Source organism: Ursus maritimus, unplaced genomic scaffold (assembly GCF_017311325.1).
Source record: "Ursus maritimus isolate PB19 unplaced genomic scaffold, ASM1731132v1 scaffold_5, whole genome shotgun sequence".
NCBI classification, from domain to species: domain Eukaryota; kingdom Metazoa; phylum Chordata; class Mammalia; order Carnivora; family Ursidae; genus Ursus; species Ursus maritimus.
Window position 1 is genome coordinate 26,860,987 of NW_024426663.1, and position 19,260 is coordinate 26,880,246.

The following is a 19,260-nucleotide window of genomic DNA, read 5'->3' on the forward strand; positions in this document are numbered from 1 at the left end:
TGTATACTTTATATTTGAAAAAGACATCACTCACCTCCACTAGCAAAGCATGTGCTCTGGGTTGATTTTCCACCACCGTAGATGGACTTTGGTGCTCCAGCCACGTTCCTTCACCCAGCCCCAGTTGGGGTCAAGCATGGACATCTGGACCAGACGATGCCGTGGGAGGCAGAGTGACACTCACTGATTCAACACAAAATCCAGAAGTGGGCAGGGTAGACCTCTGAAGGACACAAAGCAAGAGGAATGCCACCATCAGTGACTCATGACTTTATCATTACTGTGTCCCAGTGCACTTGTTAAAAATGCATATACTCATACTAAGGGCACACATCTTTGTGTGAATGGATTTTTTAGCCTATATTCCTTCTTTTTTTTTTTTAAGATTTATTTATTCATTTTAGAGAGAAAGAGCACGAGAGAGCACAAACAGGGGAAGGGACAAGGGAAGAGGGAGAGAGAATCTCCAGCAGCCTGCTCACGACCCTGAGATCATGAATGGAGCCAAAATCAAGAGTCAGATGCTTAACCCACTGAGCCACCCAGGTGCCCCACTCATATTCCTTCCTAACAAGAGAAATGTGGCAATACAAAAGCCCTGGATCAAAAGAAGGAACAGTTGGAGGAAGAGGAGAAAAGGAGGTGGAGTATGGTATTAAATTCTGGTCTCACCTGCCTTAAGCCCTAGAGTTGGCCCCTGTTCTCACCTAGAAAGCCCCACCATCTGACAACTGTGGGAAACCCAGGCTTTTTTGCAAAGTTGACTAAATCCCACCTCCACCCTGAGGCTCCTGCTGGAACCTGAGACCCTTCAGCTTCTTCTGAACTCCTATTGCAATTAGGATAAAATGTATTTGACAACCGAATTTTGCCTTCCAAGCAACACCTCTTGAAATATGACTTAACTTTTTTTTTGTGGTCAATAAACATTCAGGTGCCTGGGTGGCTCAGTCAGTTAAATGTCTGCCTTTGGCTCAGGTCATGATCCCAGAGTCCTGGGATTGAGACTCACGTTGGGCTCCCTGCTCAGTGAGGAGTTTGCTTCTCCCTCTACCCCTCCGCCCTGTTCGTGATCTCTCTCTCTCTCAAATAAAGTTTTTTTAAAAAAAATAATAAACTTTGATGCATTTATTTTTTATCTTACTAGTCAGATTGTGACCTTTTTGAAGAGTGATCATAACTGATAGATCCATTTTCCCTGCAAGGTGTTGCTAAGGGCCTGGCCGAGGCAGACCATGTTTGATAACTTTTAGACACATGTATTCTGGCAAAAAAGAAACTAAACACACAAAAACCAAAACAAACCCAACTCATGTTCAAGGTTCAAAGTTTAAATCCCACACCTCTTGTCACTTGCTGGCTATGACTCAAAGGAATTACTCAACTGTTCAGGATCATTGGACTTTCTTGAAAGGGTAATAACTTACACTTAGCTTGGCACGGAAGTGCACCTTGCATGTTGGCTATAATTAATCATACCTTTTCATTCTTGTTTTTAACTCTAGAGCACTTTGGACATTGCGGAGGAGGTGTTTTGCTAGGGAAAGTTTGAAGGGACAGCAGAGGTGGTTTGAATGAATCCATGTTCACATCTCTCCTATGGATTCCCTATCTTGAGCAATATTATAAATCTGACCCTGCCTATCATCTCTCAGAATTATGTAGGAATTCAATTGTCCAAATAATATTAGAATCTGTAAAGTTTGGCTGATTTTAGGGTTTTTTTTTCCCCCAAGCTTAGCTGTGGCTCACCCATAGCAGCATGAAAATTAAAAGGCTCTTTCAGCAGGGGAGAAATGTCACCACTGAAGCTATTTTAAAAAAATGATCGATAGACATAATCCTGTTGTTAGCAGAGACCAAAGTTTATGTAATTTGAACAGAAGAAGACAAGCCTGGATGAGACACCCCAGTAAAGGTCCGGGGAGCAAGACAGGAAAGCTCCCCACCAAATGTTATCTGAGCAAGGCAAAGCACAATGGAGCCTCCTGACACAAAAGGTAGCACATCTGAGGCAATATTATTTTATATAAATGCTGGGGGTGGTCATGATACTGTTAGGCAAAATGTCAATCCCAGACTCTGAAGTCCAAGAGATCAGGGTTCAAATTGTGGTTCTGCCATTTATTAAAAGTAAAACTTGAGGCAACTCTATGAGTCGGCACCCCACAATCCAGTGGAAATGTGTCCACTGATTTCCACATCTGTAAAAAGGGATAATAGATGATCATAACAATAGTAATGACACTGACCTCATGAAATTGTTGTAAGTATTAATGCGTGTACACTTTTAGCACAGTGTTAGGGACATAGCATGTATTCTTTTGTTAGTTATTATTGCCCTATCTCCCCACAATAATTCTACCCCCATCATTCTAAGGCCACAACCCCTGGTCGTAGCCAGAATGCTGAGCAATCCACAGGAGTCTCAATTATTTAACAACTTCCATTCCTTGTTCAATCTTCAGTCACAGCCACCCTTTTTTTTTTAATTTCTCACAATGTTCATGGGAATGGACAATAAAGCATTTCCTGTGAGATAGAGTCATTCAGATTTCCTATGTGGAGGACAAGCTCAATTTCCTGGGAAGGACCAGCTGGCATTGCCCCAGGCTGTACTTTGGAGCCAGGAACATTGCCTGACAGTTGGCATAGGAGTACGTTTCATTTTCTCTTGTAAGATTCAATAGTTATATTTTGTTCAAATTATAGTTCTGCTCTCCTAATGTGCTCTCCTAAATGTGAAATTAGGCCTGAAACGCACCTTCATTCTATAAGGCTGTGGTCTCTATGTAGCAGTAATCTCTAGATCTGGACGCAGTTGAAAATTCTGTGATGTTTCTATTAAGAAGGCAATGTGTTTCACCTAAAATAAATAAGTAATGGAATGAAAAGGACAGCATAGGAAATATAGTCAATAACATTATAATAACTTTGTATGGTGACAGATGGTAACTATATTTATCATGGTGAACATTTCATAATGTATACAATTGTTGAATCACTATGTTATATACCCAGAACCAAAAGAATATTGTACAGCAGCTATTAAAAGAAAAATACCTCTGTGGCAGGCAAGAGAGTAGCCGATGAACCGAAAGTGTTGAACCTGGATGATGGGTGCATGAAGGCTGATGACAGTGTTGTCTTTCTTGTTACATACGCTTGAAATTTTCCAAGTTCCAGAGTTTTTTTGTTATTTTTTTTAAGATTTATTTATTTATTTAAGAGAGTGGGGGGTGGGAAAGAGAGAGAGAGAATATCAAGTAGACTCACCGCTGACCCCAAGTAGACTCAATCCCATGACCCCAAGACCATGACCTGAGCCGAAATCAAGAGTCAGACGCTTAACTGACTGAGCCACCCAGGAGTCCGCAGAGTTTTTTTTAAGTTTGAAAATAATAATTAAGAATGTCAAAATGTGTGCTTAATGTATTCATTTTCAGAATAAGGATGCTACAAAATGGCATGTACTGTATGATTCCACTTTGGTATATAAATATAGTTGTACCCATTACACACACAAATTACTTTTAACAGTGTTATGTAGTTTTCAGTGTAGAATTACTTCACATTTTTTCTTAAATGTATTCACATCTATTTGTGGTTTTAAAAAAGCCAAAATATATTTTTTCTTAAATTACATGTTCAGTTTTTTGCTTCTATATATAGAAATTAAACTGAATTATGGGTGTGAAAACTATATCTTGAAAAATTCCTAAGTCCACTTTTAGTTCTCATAGTTGCACTGTAGATTCCATAGGATTTCTATGAAGATAATCTTGATCCCTGTGAATACAGACATTTGTCTTTCTTTCTATCCAAACTTCATGGTTTGTACCAGCTAAGACTTCAGTAAGATATTGAATAGAAGATGGAGAGTGGTCATCTTTGCCTTCTTCCTGATTTTAGGGGACATGTTTTGAATATTTCACTATGACCCGTGTCACTATGTAAAACAATATGAAGCTTCCTCAAAAAATTAAAAAATAGAACTACCATATAATCCAGCAATCCCATGTCAGGATAGATATTGAAAGGAAATCAGGATCTCGAAGAAATATCTGCATTCCCATGTGCACTGCTGCATTATTCACAAGAGCTAAGCAATCTAACGGCCCATCAACAGATGAATGGATAAAGAAAATATTGCGTATGCTCCCAATGGAGTATCATTCAGCCTTAAGGAAGAAGGAAATCTCGCCATTTGCAACAACATGGATGAGTCCAGAGGACATTTTGCTAAGTAAAATAAGCTAGACACAGTTGAACAAATGCTAAATGATGCCACTTATATGAGGAACCTGAACCGGCCAACTCACAGAAGCAGAGAGCAGAATAGTGGTTGTCAGGGGCTGAGGGGTGGGAGAAACAGGTAGATAGTAGTCAAAAGGTCCACGTTTCAGTTACACAAAATTAATAAGTTCTAGCGCTCTGCTTTTCATCATAGTTTGTATGGTTAATAATACCATGTTGTATACTTAACATTTTGGTATGTTGTGTTCTTATCACCAAATGATGATAATGATAATAATTAAGAGAGTCAGAGGAAACTTTTGGAGGTGACAGAAAGGTTTATGGCATAGAATGTGGTAATGGTTTCATGGATGTGTACTTACCTCCAAACTCATCAAGTTATATTCATTATGTACAGCCTTCGGTATGCAAGCATACCTCAAAAGGTGGTTTTAAAAAATCAAAAACAAATTAATTTAAAAAGAAGGCAATGTGACCCAGAAACATTAGAAAGAAAACCTCAGAAATCCAAATACCCTGAGCTGGTAAAAGGAATAACTTCAGAAGACAAGCCTGAGGGCTTTTACACACTGTGTTGCAAATGCATTTTCATTGCTTTCATTTGCCTTTGTTTCCATGAGTGTGTGAAGTTAGCTGTCAATGAGCTTATTTATGTAACTCGTATGGTGGTGCAGTTGCTGAGATCTACTGCTGTGATCATTATTTATGACAAAGCTAGCTCCTGTTGGTAAGTGGACAGTTTTCCACTCTAGAGCACATCTATGTTTGTGTTATTTTCGTCTCAAATACAAATGGCAAGCACCGTAATTGTGAAAGAGAAAAGCGAAGTGAATTATTGATTGCCTTAATGGAAGACCAAATATCCTGGGGATACTTCAAACTTTATTTTTTAATAGCATCTGAAGAAAATTGAGAAATTGCCCCAAATCTGATGAGAACCCCCACCCTGACTTTGGTGATGACATTTTTTAATTAAAAAACTGAATTTCGGCTTATGATCTCTTGGTTTAATTTCCTGTGTTGTTTGTTACTCTAGCTTGTCAGATTACTGCAGGAATAAACTTGAAAGATCACAGGAACTTTAAAAGTATATTACATGTCCTAATGGCAAGGAATATGCTTTAAAAAAAATACTGAAATTGCCTTGAAATCAAGATGTAGAAAAAGAACTACTTATGCAGGGACACACAGGGTGGATTTTAGTGTATTTGGAAAGAAAGTTCTGCTGATTAGGATTGGCATAGTTGGACATAGATGTCGAACCATTGGGAAATTCTGGATTTCCGGTCATTGAGACCCCTTGGAGTTTTATTACTAATTTAGCTACATGACATAGTAACATTATCCCTTGAGCATTTTCCATTCTAGAATGTCACAACCACCAAGAAAAGGAAAAATAGGGACGCCTGGGTGGCTTAGTCGGTTAAGCATCTCCCTTCGGCTCAGGTCATGATCCCAGGCTCCTTGGATCAAGTCCCACTTCGGGCTCCCTGCTCAGTGGGGAGCCTGCTTCCCCTTCTGCCTGACGCTCCCCCTCCTTGTGCTCTCTCTCTCTCTGACAAATAGATAAATAAAATCTTTGAAAAAGAAAAAGAAAAATATTATTTTTCAAAATCCTTTATCAGAGGCACTTTGGTTGACTTTGGCCTGGCCGCACAGGAAGCAGCTAAACCTCTCCTGGGCCATATCCAGTTCTACCAGTGGCTCCATTCCAAGCTCATCCAAGAGCCCTGGCCCACTGAAGCCTGGACCCCTGGAATATTCCCATGAGAGCCATTGGGGGTGCAGGTTGGGCAATGAAATAAAACAATAGCACTTCCTCATATTCTAGCAGGCTTTTATTTCAAAAACATCAAAATGTGCCCATATGTCATCTGGCAGGAATGACATTTAGGAATTCATTTAGACCATGATTCTTAAAACATTGGTTTATAAAAAGTTTCACTGATCTTCTGTGAAATGAGAAAAGTAAGGATAATGTAGTAAGTTTGTAATACAAATCAGTAAAATTTAAAGGCCTATTATTCTGAAAATTTTTCCCTTCTTGTTTTAAGAATTAATGCATCCTTTTTATGTAAAATGATAGTGGTTATTGACAGTAGGTTTCTTTTAAAAAAAAATCCTTATCAAAATAAAGAACTGACAAGCCAAATTGTCCACAACTCTCCAACCTCCATTATAAAAACCTGTTGGATCCACTGACTGTTCCTTTTACAATCTACACTGTATCCATGTGATTTTGGGTGTGCCGTCTTCTCCACCGTGTTTAGGAAACTTGCATGTACAAGAGCCATGCTTCACTCATCTTTGTGCTTTGATATCACTGCCAGTGCTTGGCCCTCTGCATGTAATAGGTGCTCAGTAAATGTTTGTTGTGTTGAAGATGAAGCAACCTCCATTCTTTTTTTTTTTTTTAAGATTTATTTATTTATTTTGGGGGGGAGCAAAAGCAGGGGGGCAGAGGGAGAGGGAGCAAGAATCTCAAGCAGACTCCACACTGAGCTCAGAGCCTGATGTGGGGCTCAATCTCGGGACCCTGAGATCATGACCTGAGCTGAAACCAAGAGTCGGAGGCTTAACCAACTGTGCCACCCAGGTGCCCTGCAACCTCCATTCTTATTGAAAGTATCTCCAGAGGAAACAATAGGCAGCCTTTATTTTATAGTAACAAAGTCTTTTGAGGTTTACTTATAACGGTGAAATAGAAAAGGGCTGTGGAGTGACAGGCCTGGGTGGATTCCTGGCTCTGTCACTTTCCTATGAACCTTTAAGTTTTTGTTCCTTTGGCTTCTTCACCCAAAAATGTAGAATATGTGCTTTGCTACTCCACGCACTTGACTGTGAGCTCAGATGTGTGCATGGTGAACCACTCTTTGTCTACCTAACACTCTATTTTGACCCACCACAGGCTCCTTCCTCTCTGGGTCCCATCATGAGTCCAGGTGGGGGTACCTCCTCACTGTAAGGCTGGGTCACAAAGATGGGGTATGGGGCGAGCAGCCACACCCTCCTCTGTAGAGCAGAAGCCTCTAAGGAGTTGGAGCAAGAGGGAGTCAGCCGAACAGAGAGAAGACTAATGTCTAGCATCTATTTAGTCCTCACTCTATGCACCAGGCACTGTTCTAAGCAGTTCCATGCAAGAACCCTGGCAGGTGGGTGCTGCTATTGCTGTCCTCATTTGTTGCAGAGTAAAACCGAAGCACAGCTAGTAACAGGAAGAGTTCCAAGCAAGCCCTCGCGGTGTGGGAGAAGCCCACAGTCTTGCCACTGCATCATACCTGCCTTTCAAGGTGGAGGGACAGGAGGGGGAGTAAGGCTAGCAAAGCGTTCTAAATCCACTCTCATCCTTCTTGTCTACATGAGCCAATAGACTCCCTTTTTGATGAGCAAGTTGTTATCCTCAGGTCAGCACTCATGATCTCAGGAAGATGAGTAAACTGAGGTCCTCCGACTTACACAGACAAAGCCACGCGCTCCTTGCATCTCTGTAGCCTCCCACCCCACTGCTTCCTCTCTCACAAAACTTCTGATCATCTTTACCCAAACACTCCTTGGCACCACTGCTCTCATGCCTTCACTCTCTTCTGGCTGTTGGGACTCCACCATCTGTTCAATTCCATCCCCTTCTGAAAGCCTTTGCTGAGCCCTCCAGCCCGCAGTTCTCTGTTTGTCCTCTGCATCACCCTGGCAGTACCCCACCCATCAATTATATTTGCAGCCTGCCTCTGGGATATTCTGTGTTGATACTTAACTCTGGCTTCAACTTAATCCACGTGGATGAATGGATCCTTGATATCCATCTTGACTAAGTTCCTTGAAGGGCAGGACTTTCCTTTTCTATTGTACTTCCCAAAGCAGCCAGCACCAGCACCTTACAGAAAATTAACATGTGTAGGTTGATCTTTTAATCTGTTGTTATTCATCACCTCTTTCCAAGAAACTCAACAGTCCCTCACCTTTTTCACTGTCTAGCAGAGGGGCCCAAGCACCATCCCCCTTCCAGGCCTCTAACAGTTTGGGGTCTGGTAATGCTTAGACCCTCCAGTCTAAGTCAGGAGTGGGAAAACCCAGGCACTGGGCAGCCCCGTGACAGACAAGCGGCCATGTGGGAACTTGCAGGCTATTCTCTCTACGCAAACCAGACCAATGCACAACCTAAATATGTCATTGTAAATTATCAAAGTGACATCTTAACTTCTTTTCTTTACAATACAGTTGTTAAGAACCTCTTGAGAAAAAAAGATGTTGTCTAGGAAACCTGAAGGCTGTGCCCATTAGGAAGCATTAAAAATAGGAACAAAGAGTGTCCAGAATCCAAAATGTTGGATGAAATTCTGTATTAGGCCATATAAGTAAGTGAACAAAACATTTGTTCTTTCCAGTCAGCATGAAATAGGTACATTTTTTGAGTGTCTACTATATGTCAGGCATCCTATGGAGTGCTGTAAACCTTACAACAAAATAAGGGCTATTCCATTTTATGGACTAGGAAGTTGATGCCCGTAGAAGCTAACACTAGTGGGGAGTGAGAGAGGACATAAGGACCTTCAGCAGGACTTGAAACATTATTTCATACCCATGTTTTTAAAAGCACAGCGACTAGGGGCGCCTGAGTGGCTCAGTCAGTTGAGCGTCCAAGTCTTGATTTCAGCTCAGGCCATGATCTCAGGGTCCTGGGATCAAGGCCCACATTGGGCTCCCTGCTCAGTGGGGAGTCTGCTTGTCTCCCTCTTCCTATCCACCTCTTCCCACTTGTGTTCTCTCTCAAATAAATAAATAAATAAATAAATAAATAAATAAATAAATCTTTTAAAAAAGCACAGCAACTAAATCCTATCATCAGTAGTATGTATATGTTTACTCCATTATGCCTCATGTGAACTTGTCTTAATGTAAATCACAGTTAAGATTCTTCCACTGATGCAGGTTCCAGTTATACTAAAATGGAAACAGCTTGTTTTTCCTAATTAGGAAAGGAGATGTTAGTACATTTTACCACAATAAAGAAATCACCAAAAAAGAAGATGCTCATTGTAAAAGCAAACAAAAATAGTCACTATCTGGGAATAAATGATTAATAATCTAGCGATATCTAGATTAATAATAAAAGCTTCTTTAAAAAGTTTGAATTCTGGGGCACCTGGGTGGTACAGCTGGTTAAGTGTCTGACTCTTGGTTTTAGCTCAGGTCCTGATCTCAGGGTCGTGAGATTGAGCCCCATGTCAGGCTCCACACTCTCTCCCTCTCCCTCTACTCCTCCCCCTGATCTCTCTCTAAAATAAATGATCTTTTTAAAACATAAAATAAACAGCTTGATATAGTTTCAAAATATTCTTTAATGTCTTATTTCTTATAACCACTTCAAAGCTGCTGAGTATTAATTTAATAAGAAATTTTTAAGAAATGAAAAACATCATGGTTTTCTTCTTGCTTCAGATAGTTGTATCAAAAACACTTGATTAAATCAATCAGTCATGACTTTAGTCTCCTTCGGTTGTTCATGAATTGAACAGATGAGGATTGGTTGGCACTAAGTGACAGGTGCTGCTCGAGGCTCGGGGGATACAGCAGCAGACAAGAGAGACAAAAGTCTCTTTGGTTTTGTTTCCCTTGCCTTTGAAGACGTGTCATGAAAGAAGGTGCTGTGGCCGATGTTGAAGAGGTTACTGCCTATGCTCTTCTCTATGATTTTGATGGGTTCCTGTCTCACATCAAGGTCTTCCATCCATTTGAAATTTATCTTTGTGTATGGTGTGAGAGAGCGGTCAAGTTTCATTCTTCTGTATATAGCTGTCCAATTCTCCCCGCACCATTTATTGAAGAGACTGTCTTTTTTCCATTGGATGTTTTTTCCTGCTTTCTCAAAGATTAGTTGACCATAGAGTTGAGGGTCCATTTCTGGAGTCTGTATTCTGTTCCATTGGTCTATGTGTCTGTTTTTCTGCCAGTACCATGTTGTCTTGGTGATCACAGCTTTGTAGTATAGCTTGAAATCAGGCAATATAATGCCCCCAGCTTTGTTTTCCTTTTTCAACATTTCCTTGGCAATTCGGGGTCTTTTCTGATTCCACACAAATTTTAGGATTGTTTGTTCCAGCACTTTGAAAAATGTCATTGGTATTTTGATCGGGATGGCACTGGAAGTGTAGATTGCTCTGGGTAGCATAGACAAGACAATTATCACATGGTTTCACTCATTTGTGGAACATAAGGAATAGCAGGGAGATTGTTAGGAGAAGGAAGGGAAAAATGAAGGGGGGAAATCAGAGGGGGAGATGAACCATGAGAGACTATGGACTCCGGGAAACAAACTGAGGGTTTTAGAGGGGAGGGGGGTGGGGCGATGGGCTAGCCCAGTGAAGGGTATTAAGGAGGGCACATATTGCATGGAGCACTGGGTGTTATACGCAAACAACAAATCATGGAACACGACATCAAAAACTAATGATGTACTGTATGGTGACTAACATATCATAATAAAAAAAAAGTCTCTTTGGTTCGTTTATAGAGAGAATGAGGAACTTCTGTGTGGGAGATTTTCCTGTGGAAATGGGGCAAAGAAGAAAGAAGTGAAGAGGAAGAGAATTACTGAAGATGTAGACGGAAAATGAAAATTTCCTGAGAAGGACTGAATTCATCTGGGAATAGGAGAGGACAGAGGGAAAGGGAACACCAGGATGTTGGACTCACTGGAGAGAAGAAAAGAAAGTAGGAAGGAGATAACTTGGTTAGTGATCATCCCAAGCCAAGGGGTGACCTGTCCACCCAAAAACAAACTTGTGTGACCCAAGGTGAGAAAGAGAGGTGTGGAGAGGCAATTTCAGCACAAGCAGAGAGAAGGGGCCATTTTGCAAGGTGAATGTTAGAATCTATAGGAAGTGAAGCACAGGAAAAGGGTAGACTGGCAGAGATTTCACTCAAATAAATTCCATGGTTTCAAAGAGTAAATCATAGGGAATAATTTGAGAAATTTCCAGAGGTTTCAATTCAGATCTATTTTTTTCACAGTAAAATGCTATTTTATGTTTGTTATAATAAGATAATGTGTGGTGGCAAGTTATCTAGTATATTTGGAGGGACAGAGTGGAGAGAGCTAGTTAAGTCACTGGGATCACATGAACAGTGAGTACATAAAAGAAATAGCTCCCCGTGCAGGGTGGATAAGAACTTGCTCACCAGGTTTGCAACTTCATCAGACTGCATTTATTTTTACTGATCAATCCTCATGTTCACTTTAAGGAGTCCTTGACATTTGTTTTAAATGCGTTGAAAGTAATGCAGATTCACTCAGTTTCTACACCATTAGAATGATGGCCCCACCACACATAATTTCCTAAAAAGGTCAGAGGAGTACGAGGGTTAAGTGCATAGACTCTGGAGTCAGAATTTGACTCCGGGTTTGAATTCTGACTCAAAGGACACAGTCATTTTCTAGCAGAGTTATGTGACTTTCTGCAAATTATTCAACTTCTCTGGGCCCCAGTTCTTCGTATGTAAAATGGAATAATAATAGCACCTAGACCATCAGGTTACATTGGAAATTGAATGAGTTAATGTATGTGCAGCTTTTAGAAAAATGCCTGGCTCCAAAAAGTGTTAGCTCTAAAAAGCAAAACAAAACAAATAAAACTAAAAAATTACTACACCAGGGGCGCCTGGGTGACTCAGTCAGTTAGGCGTCTGACTCTTGGTTTCAGCTCAGGTCGTGATCTCATGGCTCATGGGATCAAGCCCCATATCAGGCTCCCAGCTCAGCATTGAGTCTGTTTGAAGATTCTCTCCCTCTGCCCCTTCCCCAACTCATGTGCTCTCTCTCTCTCTCTCAAAATTAAATCTAAAAAAAAAAATTACTATGCCAGTTATTCACTAGCAAATGTTGCTGCATGCATATTAATTTGCTTTCAGAAACATTCTAGGAAATGCTTGTGATCATGTGAAGAGTTAGAAGCTGGCTCAGCTGTCTAGGCTCCACTGACCCCCAGCACTGACCATCAGAGGAGCTCTAAGTCTGTGACTGTAACATCTGAATCTGACTCACTTCAGTTCCTTGACTAGGCCAAATTTGTTGGTTGTACTTTGCTAGAACTATATTAGGAATTGCATCTGTAATGTAAGGTAATGTGTGGTGGCAAATCAAAGATGGTGATGATTTTTAGCTGTGTGTAGATGTAGCACAATTTCTTTTAAGTAGGTTCACGGAGGGAGAAAACCTCAGAACTTTCCCTTTCATCTTTGGATGTCTTCCTTTTAGCAGAGCTTATCTGGAAACAAAACAAAACTGTCTCTTTCACCAAATCTGGCCCCACACAAGCCAGTGATTTAACCAACGTTCATCCTTGGGGCATTTCCCACCTAGGCTTTACCCTCCATCCAAGCTCTGTCACCACACACACTTCATAACTACCGTCGTCCTCAGCTCTGTCTTAAGGAATATCTGTATTTGAACTTCCTTTAAACAGGTAAATGTTAGAGGCCAACATACAGCTCCCTACCTCTGAAAAGCCTGCCTATCTCCTGCTCTTCTCTCACTGAAGTCCTCCCCTACTTCCTCTTGTTGCATTTAGAGAAAATATGCCACCAATTCCAAAGAGATTTTCCGGAGGAGAGTCACCAATAATGAATGTGATTTTTTTTCATCATACTTGAGGAAGAAGGTTAAGGTAGAGAAAAACAAGAGCAACAAAGAGTGGGGAAGGAAAGCAGAAAAGGCATTCAAGAAAGAGAGAGGAAGTAGAGAAGAACACTAGCGACTTTCATGGTTGGTGTCATGAGGAAAAAGCTGAACGGGTAGGATTTAGGAAAGAGTCCACCGGCCGACTTAGGAAGTCAGGTAGGGAGGGTTTCTAAAAGGCCTTACTCTTCAGCACACTGAGGGGTCAGCATGCTCAGTCAGACTGGGGGTGCAGCAGAGATATTAAGTCAACAGAGGATATGGCCCAAATTGTTGGGGCAGGCTCTGGCTACATAAGCCATTTGGGCAAAGGTCAGCACGATGGATAGTCCCAAAGGGTAATCACTGCATGGAACAGAGAAGAGCAAAATGAACCCTAGGTATTTAGAGATAGACTGAGGTGTGTTGTTTTAGTTTTGCCCCTGAGACAAAACCTTCTTGTTCTGTCTATATTCAAAAACCACAAAATATTTGTTGAGCATCTGTCAGGCACACTTACGAGTCATGGAGAATGACAAGGGGATAAGATAAAGCTCTCTGTCCTTAAGAAGTTTACCACCTCTTGGATAAACTAGAAATTCAAACAAAAACAATAATGACAGTTAAAATGCATTGATCAATTACTGTGTGCCAAACATATAATACAAAATTGCCATAGATAAATTATTTTATTCTTTCAACAGCCTTATGCAAGAGGTATTATTATTATTTTATTTTTTGAAGATTTTATTTATTTATTTGAGAGAGAGTGAGTGTGCGTGCTGTTGCATGTGAGTGGGGTGAGGGAGAAAGGAAGAGCAGAGAGGGAGGGAGGAAGAATCTGAGTGCAGACCCCGACCCAGGGCTCAATCCCAGGATCTTGAGACCATGACCCGAGCCGAAAACGAGAATAGGATGCCTAACCAACTGAACCACCCAGGTGCCTCTTATTATTTTAGATGAGGTAGCTGAGGCACAGAAAATTTAAGAAACTTCCTTCATGTCACATGGTTTATAAGAAATAAGGCCAGAATTTAAAATGGGAGAAGCACCTGAATCAAAACTGGGGTTGGGAAGGGGGGACAAATTCTGGTAAGTTGTCTAGCAGAGGCGGCATTCAACTTAGATTTTAAAGAACAAGAAGAAGCCAGTCATGGAGAATATACAGCAGCAGGCATGGCATGCTTAATTTTACAGTGCCAGGCCTGCTGAAGGTCTGAGGAACCAATCAACCGTCCCCTCCATTCCTCAGTTTCTAAACAGTGGGTAATGGACACAAGGAATTAAACAAGGACCAAACTGTGAGGTCTACCTAATTCCTTCCAAAGTGCAAGACTCCCTAGTGGAGGTTTGGAAAAAACAGAGAACAGAGAGCTTGGGAGACAGGCCATGTTGCCTTTGCATTCTTTTAACTCAGTCCAAAAAAAAAAAAACCAACAACTGTGATTTCAGTATAGATTCTGGCAAGAGGGGTAATGAATGAAGTAATGATTATGAATATCTTTTCTTGTGCTTATTGGTCATTTGTGTAACTTCTTTGGAAAAACATCAATTCAAATCCTTTGCCTACTTTTTAATTGAGCTGTCTTTCTATTGTTCAGTTGTAAGTATTCTTTATTCTTTATATATTCTGAATATGAGACCCTTATCAGGGTCTACATAATTTTGTATACTATAGAATTGGACTGTCTCTAGCTTCTGGGAAGCAACCTCTAAACTCCTGGAATGTCTCAGTGTCTTTATCATTCATGGGGGCCCCTCAGGCCACACCTGACAGTTTGTGAGAATGAGGTGACTCACGACGGGCTCCTTAAACTAAAATAAACTAAATCACCTTGACAGAAGCCATTGAATCAGATATATCTGTTATTGGCTTAGTGAGATATTCCTTTTTCAGTTACACATTCAAGTTTAGAGATATTTAAATGCAGCAATGGTCTGCAATTGGTAAATATGGTAGGTTCATCACAGCCCCTCAAAGTAACTGATTAAACAAAGAGGACATTAGATTGAAGTGTTCTAAATATTTAGCAGCTTCCATAGCAAACCAAAACCTAAGCCTGTAAATGCCTCAAAAACCCAAGAAATTGAAATCTAAGGACAACCAGTCACCAACAGCCAACTGGGCTTTTCTAAATAAAGCAAATGCTTAAGTTATGGCAAATCAAGTACTTCCCTTGCTTTGCTTCCCCATCTTTCCTACAAGAGTCTCTCCCCCGGCTACTGTCGGTGAAGCACCCCTAATTACTTCCAGTGTGGCACTGCCAATTAAAATAGACTCTTGCTCAAATAAACTCTTAAAATTTTAATAAGTCTCAGTTTATCCTTTAACAGTTCCCTTTTATATCTCAAAGGCAATTTTGGTCACCTCTTAGAGTTCTCAATCCAAGCAAAATAACTCAAACCCTAACGGCTCTTTCAATTTTTTTTTAAGATTTATTTATTTATCTGTGGGGGTGGAGGGTGAAGAGCAGAGGCAGAGAGAGAATCTCAAGCAGACTTCTCACTGAGCATGGAGACAGACATGGGGCTCAATCCCATGACCCTGAGATCATGACCTGAGCTGAAATGAAGGGTTGGATACTTACCCAACGGAGCCACCCAAGCGCCCTTCAATTTTTTAAAATAATTCTGGCACATTTTTCTTTCACTACTTAGGTGATCATATCCTGTTAAATTATAAAGATGGGGTCTAAATTTGTGTCATGTAGCAATTCCTGAGTATGGTATACTATGAGAGGTAAAATATGCCTTTTTTCATATAAGTCATATATTGGTTGGATTATAGGTACAGTTGGCTGGGAGCATAAGTAGAAAACACATGTTCTTTACTTTTTTTTTCCCCTCTTAGACAATATTCAACAGCAGTCAAATCTCTGCAAAAAATAAAATCCCCGTTTACATGGAGAACAGGATGAATTCACTGGGTGTGGAAGAACAGCATTTTCCACCTAACGCTGACATTTAGAGTAGCCCTCCTTGCCCTGAAGTGTCCCCTTTCTTTTGGGAACCAGAGCAACAGTCATATTGTTTTGAACAATGAGTATTCTGGGCACAAAGGGAGAAACTGTCAGTTTAGGCACAGATAGGAGTTTAGACTGAAGACTGCAGTGGATCTGTGTGAATTTGCCAATACTTTGACCCGGATCTTTCTTTTTGCTCAAAGATCAAGAAATGAAAGTAGAAATACAGCAACAAACCAGCCAAAGGAAAAGCCAGCCATTGACAGTTAATGTTTCTGAGGGGCCATTGTAGAACTGTAATAGTGTGGCAGAATTCAAAGTTGTTTTTTTTAATGTTTTTTTTTTCTTAAGACTTATTTATTTATTTGAGTGGGGTAGGGAGGGGCAGAGGGAGAGAGAATCTCAAGCAGACTCCCCACTGAGCATGGAGCTGATGTGGGGCTGGATCTCACAATCCTGAGATCACGGCCTGAGCCAAAACCAAGAGTGGGAAGCTCAACCAACTGAGGCACCAGGTGGCCTGCTCCTCAAGCTGTTTATTATTATTATTATTTTTTAAAGATTTTATTTATTTATTTGACAGAGAGGCAGTGAGAGAGGGAACACAAGCAGGGGGAGTGGGAGAGGAAGAAGCAGGCTTCTGGCTGAGCAGGGAGTGGAAGGCAGACACTGAACGACTGAGCCACTCAGGCACCCTCAAGCTGTTTATTTTAAAGAGAAATAGATATAATAAAGAAAATTAGTGGGTGTGAGGGTTATACCGACAAGATGGTGTCACTGGTGCAGTTCTCTCTACTCATCAAGATCAGCTGCTACTCTGCCCTGTTCCTCCGCAGGCCTACAGAGCCATGTGCTGTAGTTACCTGAAACCTAGGGCAGAAAAGGAAAGGAGGAGAGAAGCTGAGGAAAAAAGAAGCAGGATGAACAGAAATGGAATAAGAGAGAACCGACAGAAGCCTAAGATCGCACCGTACTGAAGTGAGTCTGCCTTTCTCTGGTATGGTGTGGATGAACAACGCTTTCTGTACTGTGTGATGCTCAAAAATGAACAGAAGAAAAAGAGAGAGAGAGAGACAAAGAGAGAAAGAAAGAAAGAAAGAAAGAAAGAAAGAAAGAAAGAAAGAAAGAAAGAAAGAAAGAGAAGAGAAGGAAAGAAAGAGGAAGGAAGGAAGGAAGGAAGGAAGGAAGGAAGAAAGGGAGGGAGGGAGGAAAGGAAGGAAGGAAAAAAGAAAAGTACTACCATTTGTCCTTCTATTGTCCCTGTTGGAATTTTCATAAGACTATTCCTCTACCTGCCCATCTAGTTAAATTTGTTTTTCTGTGACTATCAGCACCCCATATATGTTTTTTAAGGGTACTTAAAACTTAAAAAAAAAAAGGTACTTTCTTATTTAGTTGTATTTCTTTTTTGGCTACTTAAGACTTACCATTATTATAATAATATTCTGCTCTTATTCACTACAATGTACATATTCTGGGTGAAACAGGTTTTATGAACTCACCTAAAAACCTAAGTGCCCCTCTTCACCTTGTTTCCATAGGGAAATGCATTTCAAACCAGCAGCTGACCTACAGACTGCCAGAACACAAGCTGTTGTACACCACTGACTATCTGGAACGTCAGGGCCTACGACTTTTACTGCCACACAATACGCAGCAACGAAGCCGTTCCATGTGCTTTTTCACTTCCCTGGGATCATCCTCATCCCAAGTGCAGATGCTTCAAGGTTTCTGTGAGCTGACAGAAGAATAGAAATTCTCCAAAAACAACAACAAAGAAACCACAATAAATCAACGAGGCAAAAGAGACATTAAACTCCTTATGAGCTTGGCACATTATTAATCCATCCAAAGGAAATTTTACGGGACAATGCGCAGATACAGATTTCTTTTAAAAATTTGTGTCTTTTCTGATTCAAGGCATACGTCTAAGAAAGAATGCTAAGGACTCAGAGGTGCCAAGTAGCAACAAAACTTGGCCTAAAGGCAGTGTAGGTATAAAATGGAGGCTATAGAAAGTAGAGAAAAATAGCAAATATAGCCAATTACTATCTACTTTATACTAAGCAAATTAGAATTAGATAATACAAATTCAAAATAAGTTATTTTGATAAATATGAATTTGTACCATTCCCGGCTTGGGGGGACTGTATTAGGGTAACAGCAGCTTAATTGCTCTTTGTGGAATTTTCCAAAACAGTTACAAGGATTGATATAAATAACTGTACTAGACAAATTTTGTATACTTCTCTCTCTTTTGCAAGATGAAAAGAAGTATACGGCAGCACAGACAATAAAAAGGACCTGGGTCTGCAGCTGGTTAAGAGTCCAACTCTTGGTTTCAGCTCAGGTTGTGATCTCGGGGTCGTGAGATCGAGCCCTGGGTCAGGCTCTGTGCTCAGCAGGAAGTCTGCTTGAGATTCTCTCTCTCCTTCTCCCTCTGCCCTTCCCACTTGTGCATGCTCTCTCTTTCTCTAAAAACACATAAATAAATCTCAAAAAAAAAGGGGGGGGGGCCATCAACTATTAAAACATTTTTGGCAAATAGGAAACACATGTAAAATGGAAATAAAAGGAAAGTAGTGCTAGAACAATCAAGATAGTTGTTATGTTTCCAAAAACCTTAAATTAACACTCCTACATGATGTCCAGAAGCCACATTCAGCTAGGACGACAAATAAAAAAGATACCTAGAAAAATCAAAGAATGACCACATTTCTGAGACTGTTTCTGAGATCCACAAACACAGACAAAAGACAAAGATTAAAAATAACAAAACCTGGTTTGTGAAATAGAAAAATGGAATAAAAACAAGGAACATCTGGAAATAATGGATGGTAAAAGAATGCCAAAATGTTGTTCCAAGAAACTATGAAAAGACCAAACTTATGTTGAGCATTTAGACACAGGCCTATTCGCCGAAACCCATGATCTGCTCTGTAGTAGTGGCTGCTGCTTTTGAGAGCTCCTGGGACCAGTGGGGGAAGAGCTTGGCTTCAGAGAAGTGACACAGAACTCCTTGAGGCTTAAGCCAGGAGCTCCCTCTGCACTCATTTACGCTGCGGCTTTAGGCTACAACATAACAGAGCTCAAGACAACGGCATTGGCAGCCCTTCTGGCTTGACTATCTTTTGTTGGAGAAATCTCATATTGGGGTTTGGTGGTTGAAAGACTTATTTCCCCATTGGGGAAAAGATGAGGTCCAGGTAGCTTCCAGCCCTACCTAGACATACGTGACCCTAGGCCAACCAAATGGCCATAGGGAGTGGAGAGTTTCATTCAGTGCAGGCACCAAAGAGGATTTCAAGGATAGAACTGTACTGCGGTGACCAAATTCTGTAAAATCTCCAAATGCCTTTGACTTCCACTGTAATTTAAGAACGTGTAAAT

The 19,260-nt window shown here is 40.7% G+C and overlaps 1 long non-coding RNA gene across 1 annotated transcript in view; it reads left to right on the forward strand.

The window, feature by feature from the left end:
* Window positions 1-18,267, forward strand: part of LOC103681473 — a 28,642-nt gene extending 10,375 nt beyond the window's left edge. The window contains exons 2-3 of the long non-coding RNA XR_005832455.1: window positions 10,766-11,048; window positions 16,707-18,267. This is a non-coding gene — a long non-coding RNA (uncharacterized LOC103681473). The remainder of the gene's footprint in view (window positions 1-10,765; window positions 11,049-16,706) is intronic.
* Window positions 18,268-19,260: the final 993 nt, after the last annotated feature.